Source organism: Grampus griseus, assembly GCF_964374135.1.
Source record: "Grampus griseus genome assembly, chromosome: 14".
NCBI classification, from domain to species: Eukaryota; Metazoa; Chordata; class Mammalia; order Artiodactyla; family Delphinidae; genus Grampus; species Grampus griseus.
In genome coordinates, this window is record NC_139008.1 from 9,518,656 (window position 1) to 9,528,595 (window position 9,940).

The following is a 9,940-nucleotide window of genomic DNA, read 5'->3' on the forward strand; positions in this document are numbered from 1 at the left end:
ATGGCCTCATGTGTGCATCAGAGCGAACCCCATGGCCAGTGGGCACTCGTGGAGGCCAGAAGGATGGCAAGGGAGCTGTTTGTTGGGAGTGCGGGTGGAGTCTGTCACGCAGACGGCAGCAGATGGCAGTATGGGTATCTGTGCACCTGTGCACAAGGACCCTGTGGAAAGGGCAAGGGGGTGGGGCGATGCTCAGGGACAGCTTCCCAGAGGACAGTAGAGCACAGGAGGCAATCTACCAGGCAGAGAATAGAGCAGAGAGTAGGGAGGGTCAGACCTTTCCAGCAGGAAGGGCAGCCTTGTGAAGGTTCCTTGTGCCTGGTGGGAGGGAGCAGAGCCGAGGAAAGGCGAAGGATGGATCAGAAGCGGGTCGGGGGTAGGTTAAAGGAGACCACGGGGTGGGGGGCTGCTGTGACAGTCAGTGAGGAGTGACAGCCTGCCCAAGAGTAGTGGCAAACCAGATTCATTCATTCATTCACTTGTTCAGCAAAAAGATCCCTTGCTCATCCTGGGAAACCCCTCAGCCCCAGGCATATTGGGATAGTTGGTCGCCCTGCCTTCCAGAGACATCTATTCATCATACACAAACATATACACATATTAGTTGCATCTTGGTGTTATTTTAATTGTTGCATCTTGGTGTTATTTTAATCAAAACTATGTTTCAAAGATCATTCCTTATCAGCTGTATATTCATTTAACAAATACTTATGGAGTTACGTACCATGCACTAGGTACTGTTTTAGAAGCTGAATATACAGTAGTAAACAAAATGGGCAAAAATCCCTTTCCTCATGGAGTTAACATACAAGTAACTATATCTGTTGTATTTATTTAATCACTTTGCTATTATGACCAATGCTGTCCTGGACATTCGTGTGTACATATATTTCCTACATGTCAGTGTGAGTTGGTCTATAGCAGCACCGTCCACAGAACTTTCTGTGATGACGGAAATGTTCTCTATCTGCTGTGTCCGGTGTGTAACCACTAGCTACGTGGGCTCTTGAGCTCTAAAAATATGACTAGTGAGACTGAGGAATTGAATTTCTTTTTTTTTTTTTTTGCGGTACGTGGGTTTCTCACTGTTGTGGCCTCTCCCGCTGCGGAGCACAGGCTCCGGATGCGCAGGCTCAGCGGCCATGGCTCACGGGCCCAGCCGCTCCGCGGCATGTGGGATCTTCCCGGACCGGGGCACGAATCCATGTCCCCTGCATGGACACGCGGACTCTCAACCACTGCGCCACCAGGGAAGCCCAGGAATTGAATTTTTAATTTTGTTTTTTAATTTAAATTTTTAAATGTAAATAGCCACAGTATTGGATGATGCAGGTCTATGGGAGAAAGTCCTGAAAATAGAAAAGATAAATCAAAAAACAAAACAAAACAAAAGATCCCTTGCTCATCCCTCTGCAGCTCTCCAGCCTCCGAAAGTTGGCCAGCCCCAGGATTCAGCCCTGGCGCCTCCCTGCTTCTATTTCTCATAATTCATGGCTTTAAATACCACGTATGCGTTGGCAGTTCCCAAACTGACACGTCCAGCGCAGACCTCTCCCCTGAACTCTGGACTTGCACGTTCAAGGCCAGTTCTTAACACCTCCACCTGGAAGTCTCATACTCCTGCGTAGCATGGGTCCGCCCACCCCTACCAAAATCTGCTCTCCTCCCCACCTTCCCCGTCTCAGTAAACAGCAGCTCCAGTGGTTCAGGCCAGCAAATTTGGAGCCCTCTTCTCTCCCCACTGCCCACACCAGATTCACCAGCAAATCCTGGGACACTGCCTTCAGAAGATAACAAGAGTTCACCCACTCCTCCCACCCCCAGGCCCTGGTCCACCAGCAGCTCTTGCCCGGGGGACTGACACAGCTTCCAGGCTCGGCTCCCTGATTCTGCCCTGGCTCCCCTTCAGCCTTCTCTCCACACAGCAGCCGAAACAATCCTTTTAAAACATAAGTCAGCTCAGGTCACACATCTGCTCAAAATCCTGCTGTGGCTCCCGTCTCATTCGGGACCCAAGCCAGAGGCCTTTCAATGGCCGAGGAGCCCCTACCTGAGTTGGCCCAGCTCTTCTGACCAGCTGTTTGACCAGCACCCTGCTACTCGGCCCCCTGCCAGGCCGTGTGGTTACACTGCCCTCTTCCCTTCCTTGCAGGCAGCAGGCCACCCCTCCGCAGCCTCCACACCTGCTGTCTCTCCTGCCCAGAGAGCTCTTCCCTCCGTTATCAACGTGCTTGGCATCCTCACCTCTTTCAGGTCTTGATTCAAATGTCACCTTCTCAGAAAGTCCTTCCCTGACCCCTGTTCTAAAACTGCAAACTATAGGGGGTTCCCTGGAGGTCCAGTGGTTGGGGTTCCCTGGAGGTCCAGTGTTTAGGATTCCGAGCTTTCACTGCAAAGGACTCAGGTTCAATCCCTGGTCAGGGAATTAGGATCTTGCAAGCCATGCGGTGCGGCCAAAAATAAAAATAATAATTAAATAAAATTACAAACTATACCTTCCTCCCCAACTTGGGAGACCAATGACTTGGCCCTGCCTTCTCTTTCTCCAGAGCACGCATCACCAGTACCCATCATGTCACCACATAGCGCAGTATACTTTTCGTCTTTGTTTATTGTCTGACTTTCCCCACCAGAATGCAACTCCCTAAGGATGGACATTGTTTTGAGATCAAAATAGTTGAGGGCTTCCCTGGTGGCGCAGTGGTTGAGAGTCCACCTGCCGATGCAGGGAACACGGGTTCGTGCCCCGGTCAGGGAGGATCCCACATGCCACGGAGTGGCTGGGCCCGTGAGCCATGGCCACTGAGCCTGCGCGTCCGGAGCCTGTGCTCCGCAATGGGAGAGGCCGCAGCAGTGAGAGGCCCGCGTACCGCAAAAAAATAAAAAGTTTAAACTCCCTGCTTTCATTAGTTATACACCCTGGTAGAAAGATGGTAATGGCAAGCAAATGTGCTAGGCTGATAATAGCTTCAAAGATATCCAGGTCCTAATCCCTGAAACCTTGTAAATATTACTGTTATTAGTCTGCTCAGGCTGTCATAGCAAATTGCCACAGGCTGGGTGGCAGAAATTTGTTTTCTCAGTTCTGGAGGCTGGAAGTCCAAGATCAAGGTGTCCACAGGGTTGGTTTCTCCTGAGGGCTCTCTCCTTGGCATGTAGGTGGCTGTCTTCTCCCTGTGTCCTCACATGGTCTTTCCTCTGTGCATATAAGTCTCTTACTCTCCTCTTCTTATAAGGACGCCAGTCATAGTGGATTAGGGCCCATTCTGATGAACTTGTTTTAACCTGATTGCCTCTTTAAAGATTCTATCTCCAAATACAGTGACATTCTGAAGTGTTGGGGGCTGGGACTTCGATGTACAATTTTAGGGGGGATGCAGTTTAGCCCCTGATGGTTACCTTATATGGAGAAAGAGTCTTTGCAGATGTAGTTAAGTTAAGGATCTTGAGATGGGAGATTATCCTGCTGGGCCCTAAATGCTATCACAAGTATCCTTAAAAGAAGTTGGAAGAATTGTATGCCAACAAATTGAATAACCTAAAGAAATGAATAAATTCCTAAAAATACACAACCTGCCAAGACTGAATTGTGAAAAAATGGAAAATCTGAAGAGACCAATGACAAGAAAAGAGAATGAATCAGTAGTCAATCCTCCCAACAAAGAAAAGTCAGGACCAGATGGTTTCCACTGGTGAATTCTACCAAATATTTAAAGAAGAATTTATACCAATTCTCCTGAAACTCTTCCAAAAGATTGAGGAGGAGAAACAGTTCCAAGTTCATTCCAAGAGGCCAGCATTACCCTGATACCAAAGCCAGACAAAGACACTACAAGAATAGGGCTTCCCTGGTGGTAGAGTGGTTAAGAATCCGCCTGCCAATGCAGGGGACACGGGTTCGAGACCTGGTCCGGGAAGATCCCACATGCCACGGAGCAACAAAGCCCGGGCGCCGCAACTACTGAGCCTGCGCTCTAGAGCCCACGAGCCACAACTACTGAAGCCCGCGCACCTAGAGCCTGTGCTCCATAACAAGAGAAGCCACCGCAATGAGAAGCCTGTGCACTGCAACGAATGTAGCCCCTGCTCGCCGCAACTAGAGAAAGTCCGTGTGCAGCAGCGAAGACCCAACACAGCCAAAAATAAAATAAATTAATTAAAGAAAAAAATCAAGACACTACAAAAAGAGAAAACTACAGAGAAATGACATTAGTAAGATGGCAGAATAGGAGGTCTTCAGTCCATATCCTCCCACAAACAATCCTAAATTTCATGTAGAACCACAAAAGACCTAAAATAACAAAAACAATCTTGAACAGGAAGAATAAAGCTGGAGGTATCACACTTCCTGATTTCAAAATATATTACAAAGCTACAGTAATAAAGAGAGAGAGAGACCAATGAACAGAATAGAGAGCTCAGAAGTAAATCCATGCATTTACAATCAACTGATTTTCAACAAGTGCACCAAAAACACACAATGGGATAAGGATAGTCTCTTCAATAAATGGTGCTGGAAAAACTGAATATCCAGATGCAGAAGAAGGAACCTAAACCCTTGTCTCACACCATAACACAAAAATCGACTCAAAATGGATTAAAGACAAACATAAGACCTGAAACTATAAAACTACTAGAAGAAAGCACAGGGAAAAAGCTTCTTGACATTGGTCTGGGCAATGATTTTTTGCATATGACTCTAGGAGCACAGATGACAAAAGTGAAAATGGACAAGTGGGACAGCATAAAACTAAAAAGTTTCCACAGAGCAAAGGAAACCATCAACAGAGTGAAGAGACCACCTATGAAATGGGAGAAAATCTTTTCAGACCATACATTTGATACAGGTTAATATCCAAAACATATCTGGAACTCAAGAAACTCAACATTTAAAAAGAAAAAGAACTAATTTTAAAATAAGCAAAGAACTTAGGCAGACATTTCTCAGGAGAACACATATGAAGGGCCAATAGGTATATGAAAAGGTGCTCAGTATCACCAGTCACCAGGTCATGCAAATACAAATCAAAACCACAATGAGGGCTTCCCTGGTGGCGCAGTGGTTGAGAGTCCGCCTGCCGATGCAGGGGACACGGGTTCGTGCCCTGGTCCGGGAAGATCCCACATGCCGCAGAGCGGCTGGACCCGTGAGCCATGGCCGTTGAGCCTGTGCGTCCGGAGCCTGTGCTCCGCAACGGGAGAGGCCACAGCAGTGAGAGGCCCGCGTACCGCAAAAAAAAAAAAAAAAAAAAAAAAAAAAAACCACAATGAGATATCACCCCCTACCTGTTTAAATGGCTATTATCAAAAAAAAAAAAAAAAAAAAAGATAAGCATTGGAGAGGATGTGGAGAAAAGGGCACCCTTGTATACTGCTAGTGGGAATGTAAGTGGGAGCAACCATCATGGAAAACAGTGTGGAGGTTCCTCAAAAATATTAAAATAGAGCTATCATATGATCCAGCAATTCCACTTCTGGTATATAACCGAAGGAAATGAAATCACTCTCTTGAAGAGATATTTGTACTCTCGTGTTTATTGCAGCATTATCCACAATAGCCAAGCTGTGGAAACAACCTACATATCCAACAACAGATGAATGAATAAAGAAAATGTGTTGTATATCTACAGTGGAATATTATTCAACCTTATAAAGGAAGGAAATCCTAAATAAATAAATAAATACAGGAAGGAAGGAAGGAAGGAAATCCTGCCACATGCTACAACATGGATGAACCCAGGGGACGTTACGCTAAGTGAAATAAGGAAGTCACAGACAAATACTGTGTGATCCCACTTATATGAAGCATCTAAAGTAGTCGAATTCATGGAAACAGAAAGTAGAATGGTGGTCACCAGGGCCTGGGGGAGGGGAAGAAGGGAGTTTGTTTAATGGGTACAGAGATTCAGATTTGCAAGATGAAAAATTTGGGGACTCTGTAATGACCTATATGGGAAAACAATCTTTTAAAAAAGTGGATAATGGGGCTTCCCTGGTGGCGCAGTGGTTGGGAGTCCGCCTGCCGATGCAGGGGACACGGGTTCGTGCCCCGGTCCAGGAAGATCCCACATGCCGCGGAGCGGCTGGGCCCGTGAGCCATGGCCACTGAGTCTGCGCGTCCGGAGCCTGTGCTCCACAACGCGAGAGGCCACAACAGTGAGAGGCCCGCGTACCACAAAAAAAAAAAAAAAAAGTGGATAATGTATATGTATAACTGATTCACTGTGCTGTACGCCTGAAACTAACACAACACTGTAAGGCAACTATATTCCATATAAAGAAAGAACTAAAGAAAAGGTTAAAAAACAAGTTTTGGAGATCTGTTTCACAACAGTGTGAATATACAGTTTACCCTTGAACAACGCTGGTTTGAACCGGGAGAGTTCACTTATATGCAGATTGTTTTTCAATAAATATAACACTTGTATTTTCATTTTACAGGTCTTTAAGTGTGGGGAAAAGTTTGTGTGTGATTAGAGATCACAATACGTAGAATCAAAAGAACGGGGGGTTGAGTCCTGATTCTCTCCAAACGGTTTCTGCTTCCTGGTCTTGGGTGAGTCATTTATCAATTCCTTTGTTTTTGAGGCAGAGACAGCAGCGTTCAGATTTTCCACTGTGTGTGTGTGTGTGTGTGTGTGTGTGTGTGTGTGTGTGTGTGTATGTGTTGAGGGCAGCGGTGGGAGGGGAGCGTGTGTTGGTTCCCCTAACCCCTGAATCATTCAAAGGTCAACTGTACTTAACACTATTGAAACGTACACTTAAAAATGGTTAAGATGATAAATTTATATTATGTGTTTTGATGACACAGTTTTAAAAAAAAAAGAAGCCGGAAGGGAGAAGGAACTGATTTCTCCTCTAGAGACTCCGGAATGAATGCAGCCGTTGTTTTTAGCCCAAAGCCACTGGGTTAGGACTTCTGGCCTCCAAAACTGTGAGCAAAATAATTTGTGACCACAGCCACAGGAAACGAATACAGTGAATAAATGATTAATTCTAACGTCAGGTGAATCAGTGCTATGAGGATTAAAAGCCAGGGAAGGAGATGGAGAGTGAGACAGGATGTTAAGTTAGCTGGGATGGTTGGGGACATCTAATGTCAGGTCAAAGGCCCTGTGATGAACACATGCTTGGGAAGTTAGAAGAGCAGAGAGGTGCACCGTAGTTAACTAGAAAGAGCAAAAGAGAGAAGAAATATAAGCAAAGAAGTAGCGAGGGACTAGGTCCCATAAAGTTTGCAGTAAGGGCTTCGGGTTTGAAAGCTAGGAAATGTCACACTTTGACCCTTCAGAGGCTCTGGAGGGTCACAGGGGTGCATGACTCAGGGGCTGTCATACTGTACACCCGGCTAGACCAGGGAGGAGAGAAGAGTGGAGGGAGAAGTGGTAGAATTCTAGATCTGCTTTGTACAGGGAGCCAATAGGATCTGCCGGTAGGATTTGCTGATTGATCGATCAAGTGCAAGGAAAAGGAATAGGGAGAGAGGAGAAAAGTCGAGGATGCCTTCAAATTTTGGCTGAGCCACTAAAGGACGGGGATGTCATTTACTGAGATGAGAAACACTGGGGGAGGAGCAGATCCAGGCACAAATTAAGAGCTCTGATCCGGATGCATTAAGTTTGGGGTGCCCGTTTGCCATCCAAGTGGAGATGCCGAGTAGATATTTGGGTTCTTGCATCCGCAGCTCAAGGAGAGGGCAGGGGAGTCAACGAGCCACGTGTCTGGGTGATGTCACGCAGAGTGGGCAAGGAGGGGGCAGGCTGCATCTGACAGCAGGGATCCCGTGATGCCAGCTCTCTTTTCCTCCCTAGGCTAGGACAGTTCAGGCTCTGGCCCCTGCCCTGGGTCACAGTCTTGGGCTAATCCAGTGAGTATCCCCACGGAGCCTCTTGTCACCAGCCTGTGTTCAGCCAGGTATCAATTTGGCAATTTGGACAAATCCTAACCATTGACCTGGACTGAGTCTTTCCCAAAGGGCTCTGGACCCCTCATCTAGAAAACCTGTATCACGAACCCCATCAGTAAAATATTTTTGAGCAAATATCACATATATTTGCCACTTGGATGGCAGACAGGCACCTAAAACAACGCATCCAAGCCAGAGCTCTTAATTTGCACCCAAATTATTATTATTATTATTTTGCGTTGCGCGGGCCTCTCACTGCTGTGGCCTCTCCCGTTGTGGAGTACAGGCTCCGGAAGAGCAGGCTTAGCGGCCATGGCTCACGGGCCCAGCCGCTCCGTGGCATGTGGGATCTTCCCGGACCGGGGCACGAACCCGTGTCCCCTGCATCGGCAGGCGGACTCTCAACCACTGCGCCACCAGGGAAGCCCACATCCAAATTATTATTTGTTCCCCAACACACACATAGACACATTCACTTATAAATTACATACATAATTGACTATACAAATAATAAAAAATGTTCATCACATAACAATGCAAAAGCAGAGTTTAAGAAGAATGTTCGAAAGATGAAATGAACAACAGTTGAATGCTTTTATTTATTAAAAGTACAAAATTGCTTTTTTGCTTTCAGTTAAAAAAAGACTTAATAACTTGGATGAGCAATGTGACCGAATATGTCAGATCTGATGAGTTGGTCTTTGGTTTCACCAGGAAACGGGAAACGTGTCTGACAAGGAGCTCCGACAAGAGAGGGAAGTACCAGCTCTGTCTTTTCGCTCGTCTTGCAGTATCAGCATCATCTTCAACCTGCTTTCTTTTCAAGACTCTTTTGCAGCCACAAGTCTACTCTGTAAGGGTTAGTTGTGTTATAAAAGTGGGTGAGAGAGGCTTCCCTGGTGGCGCAGTGGTTGGGACTCCACCTGCCAATGCAGGGGACACAGGTTCGAGCCCTGGTCCGGGAGGATCCCGCGTGCCGCGGAGCAACGGAGCCCGTGCACCACCGCTGCTGAGCCTGCGCTCTGGAGCCTGCGAGCCACAACTGCTGAGCCCGCGTGCCACGGCTGCTGAGGCCCGCGCACCTGGAGCCCGTGCTCCGCAGTGGGAGAGGCTGCCGCGGTGAGGGGCCCGCACGCCACGGCGAGGAGTGGCCCCTGCTCACTGCAACTGGAGAGGGCCCACATGAAGCAAATATATATATAAATGAATAAATTTTTTTAAATAAATAAATTTTAAAACAAAAAAAAACCTGGGTGATTTCCTCTACCTAACAGGCACAGGCCCACAGCCCCTCTAGGTCCACTCAGTATCCCCCCGCACCCTGCACTGGGGCCCTCTCCCAAGCCCCTTCACCCAGGGGTGCTACCTGCTGCCACCTCCTGAGGCCGTGAGTGTCCTCATGGGTTTCCCTTAATGCTGCCCAGTCCGTTGTAAAATCCCCTTTATTAAACTCTGCTCAGTAATCCCTGCTGAGTGCTTCTCTGTTTCCTGCCAGGACCCTGCCTGATATATACCCTATAGGAAAGCAACAAACAAGCAAAAAACGTTGCTGTCCAGCCTCCGAGGACCTCCACACCTCCTTGGGACACTTTACTATAAGTGCTTTAGGGCCATCTGACCAGCAGACAGAATGAGGGCACCAGCATCAATCTGAATATTAAGAAAGGAGGGAGTGGGCTTCCCTGGTGGCGCAGTGGTTGAGAGTCCGCCTGCCGATGCAGGGGACACGGGTTCGTGCCCCGGTCCGGGAAGATCCCACATGCCACGGAGCGGCTGGGCCCGTGAGCCATGGCCGCTGAGCCTGCGCATCCGGAGCCTGTGCTCCGCAACGGGAGAGGCCACAACAGTGAGAGGCCCGCATATCGAAAAAAAAAAAAAAAAAAAAAAGGAAGGAAGGGAGGGAGGGAAGAAAGAAGGAGGGAGGGAGGGAGGGAAGAAAGAAGGAGGGAGGGAGGGAGGGAAGAAAGAAGGAGGGAGGGAGGGAGGGAAGAAAGAAGGAGGGAGGGAGGGAAGAAAGAAGGAGGGAGGGAGGGA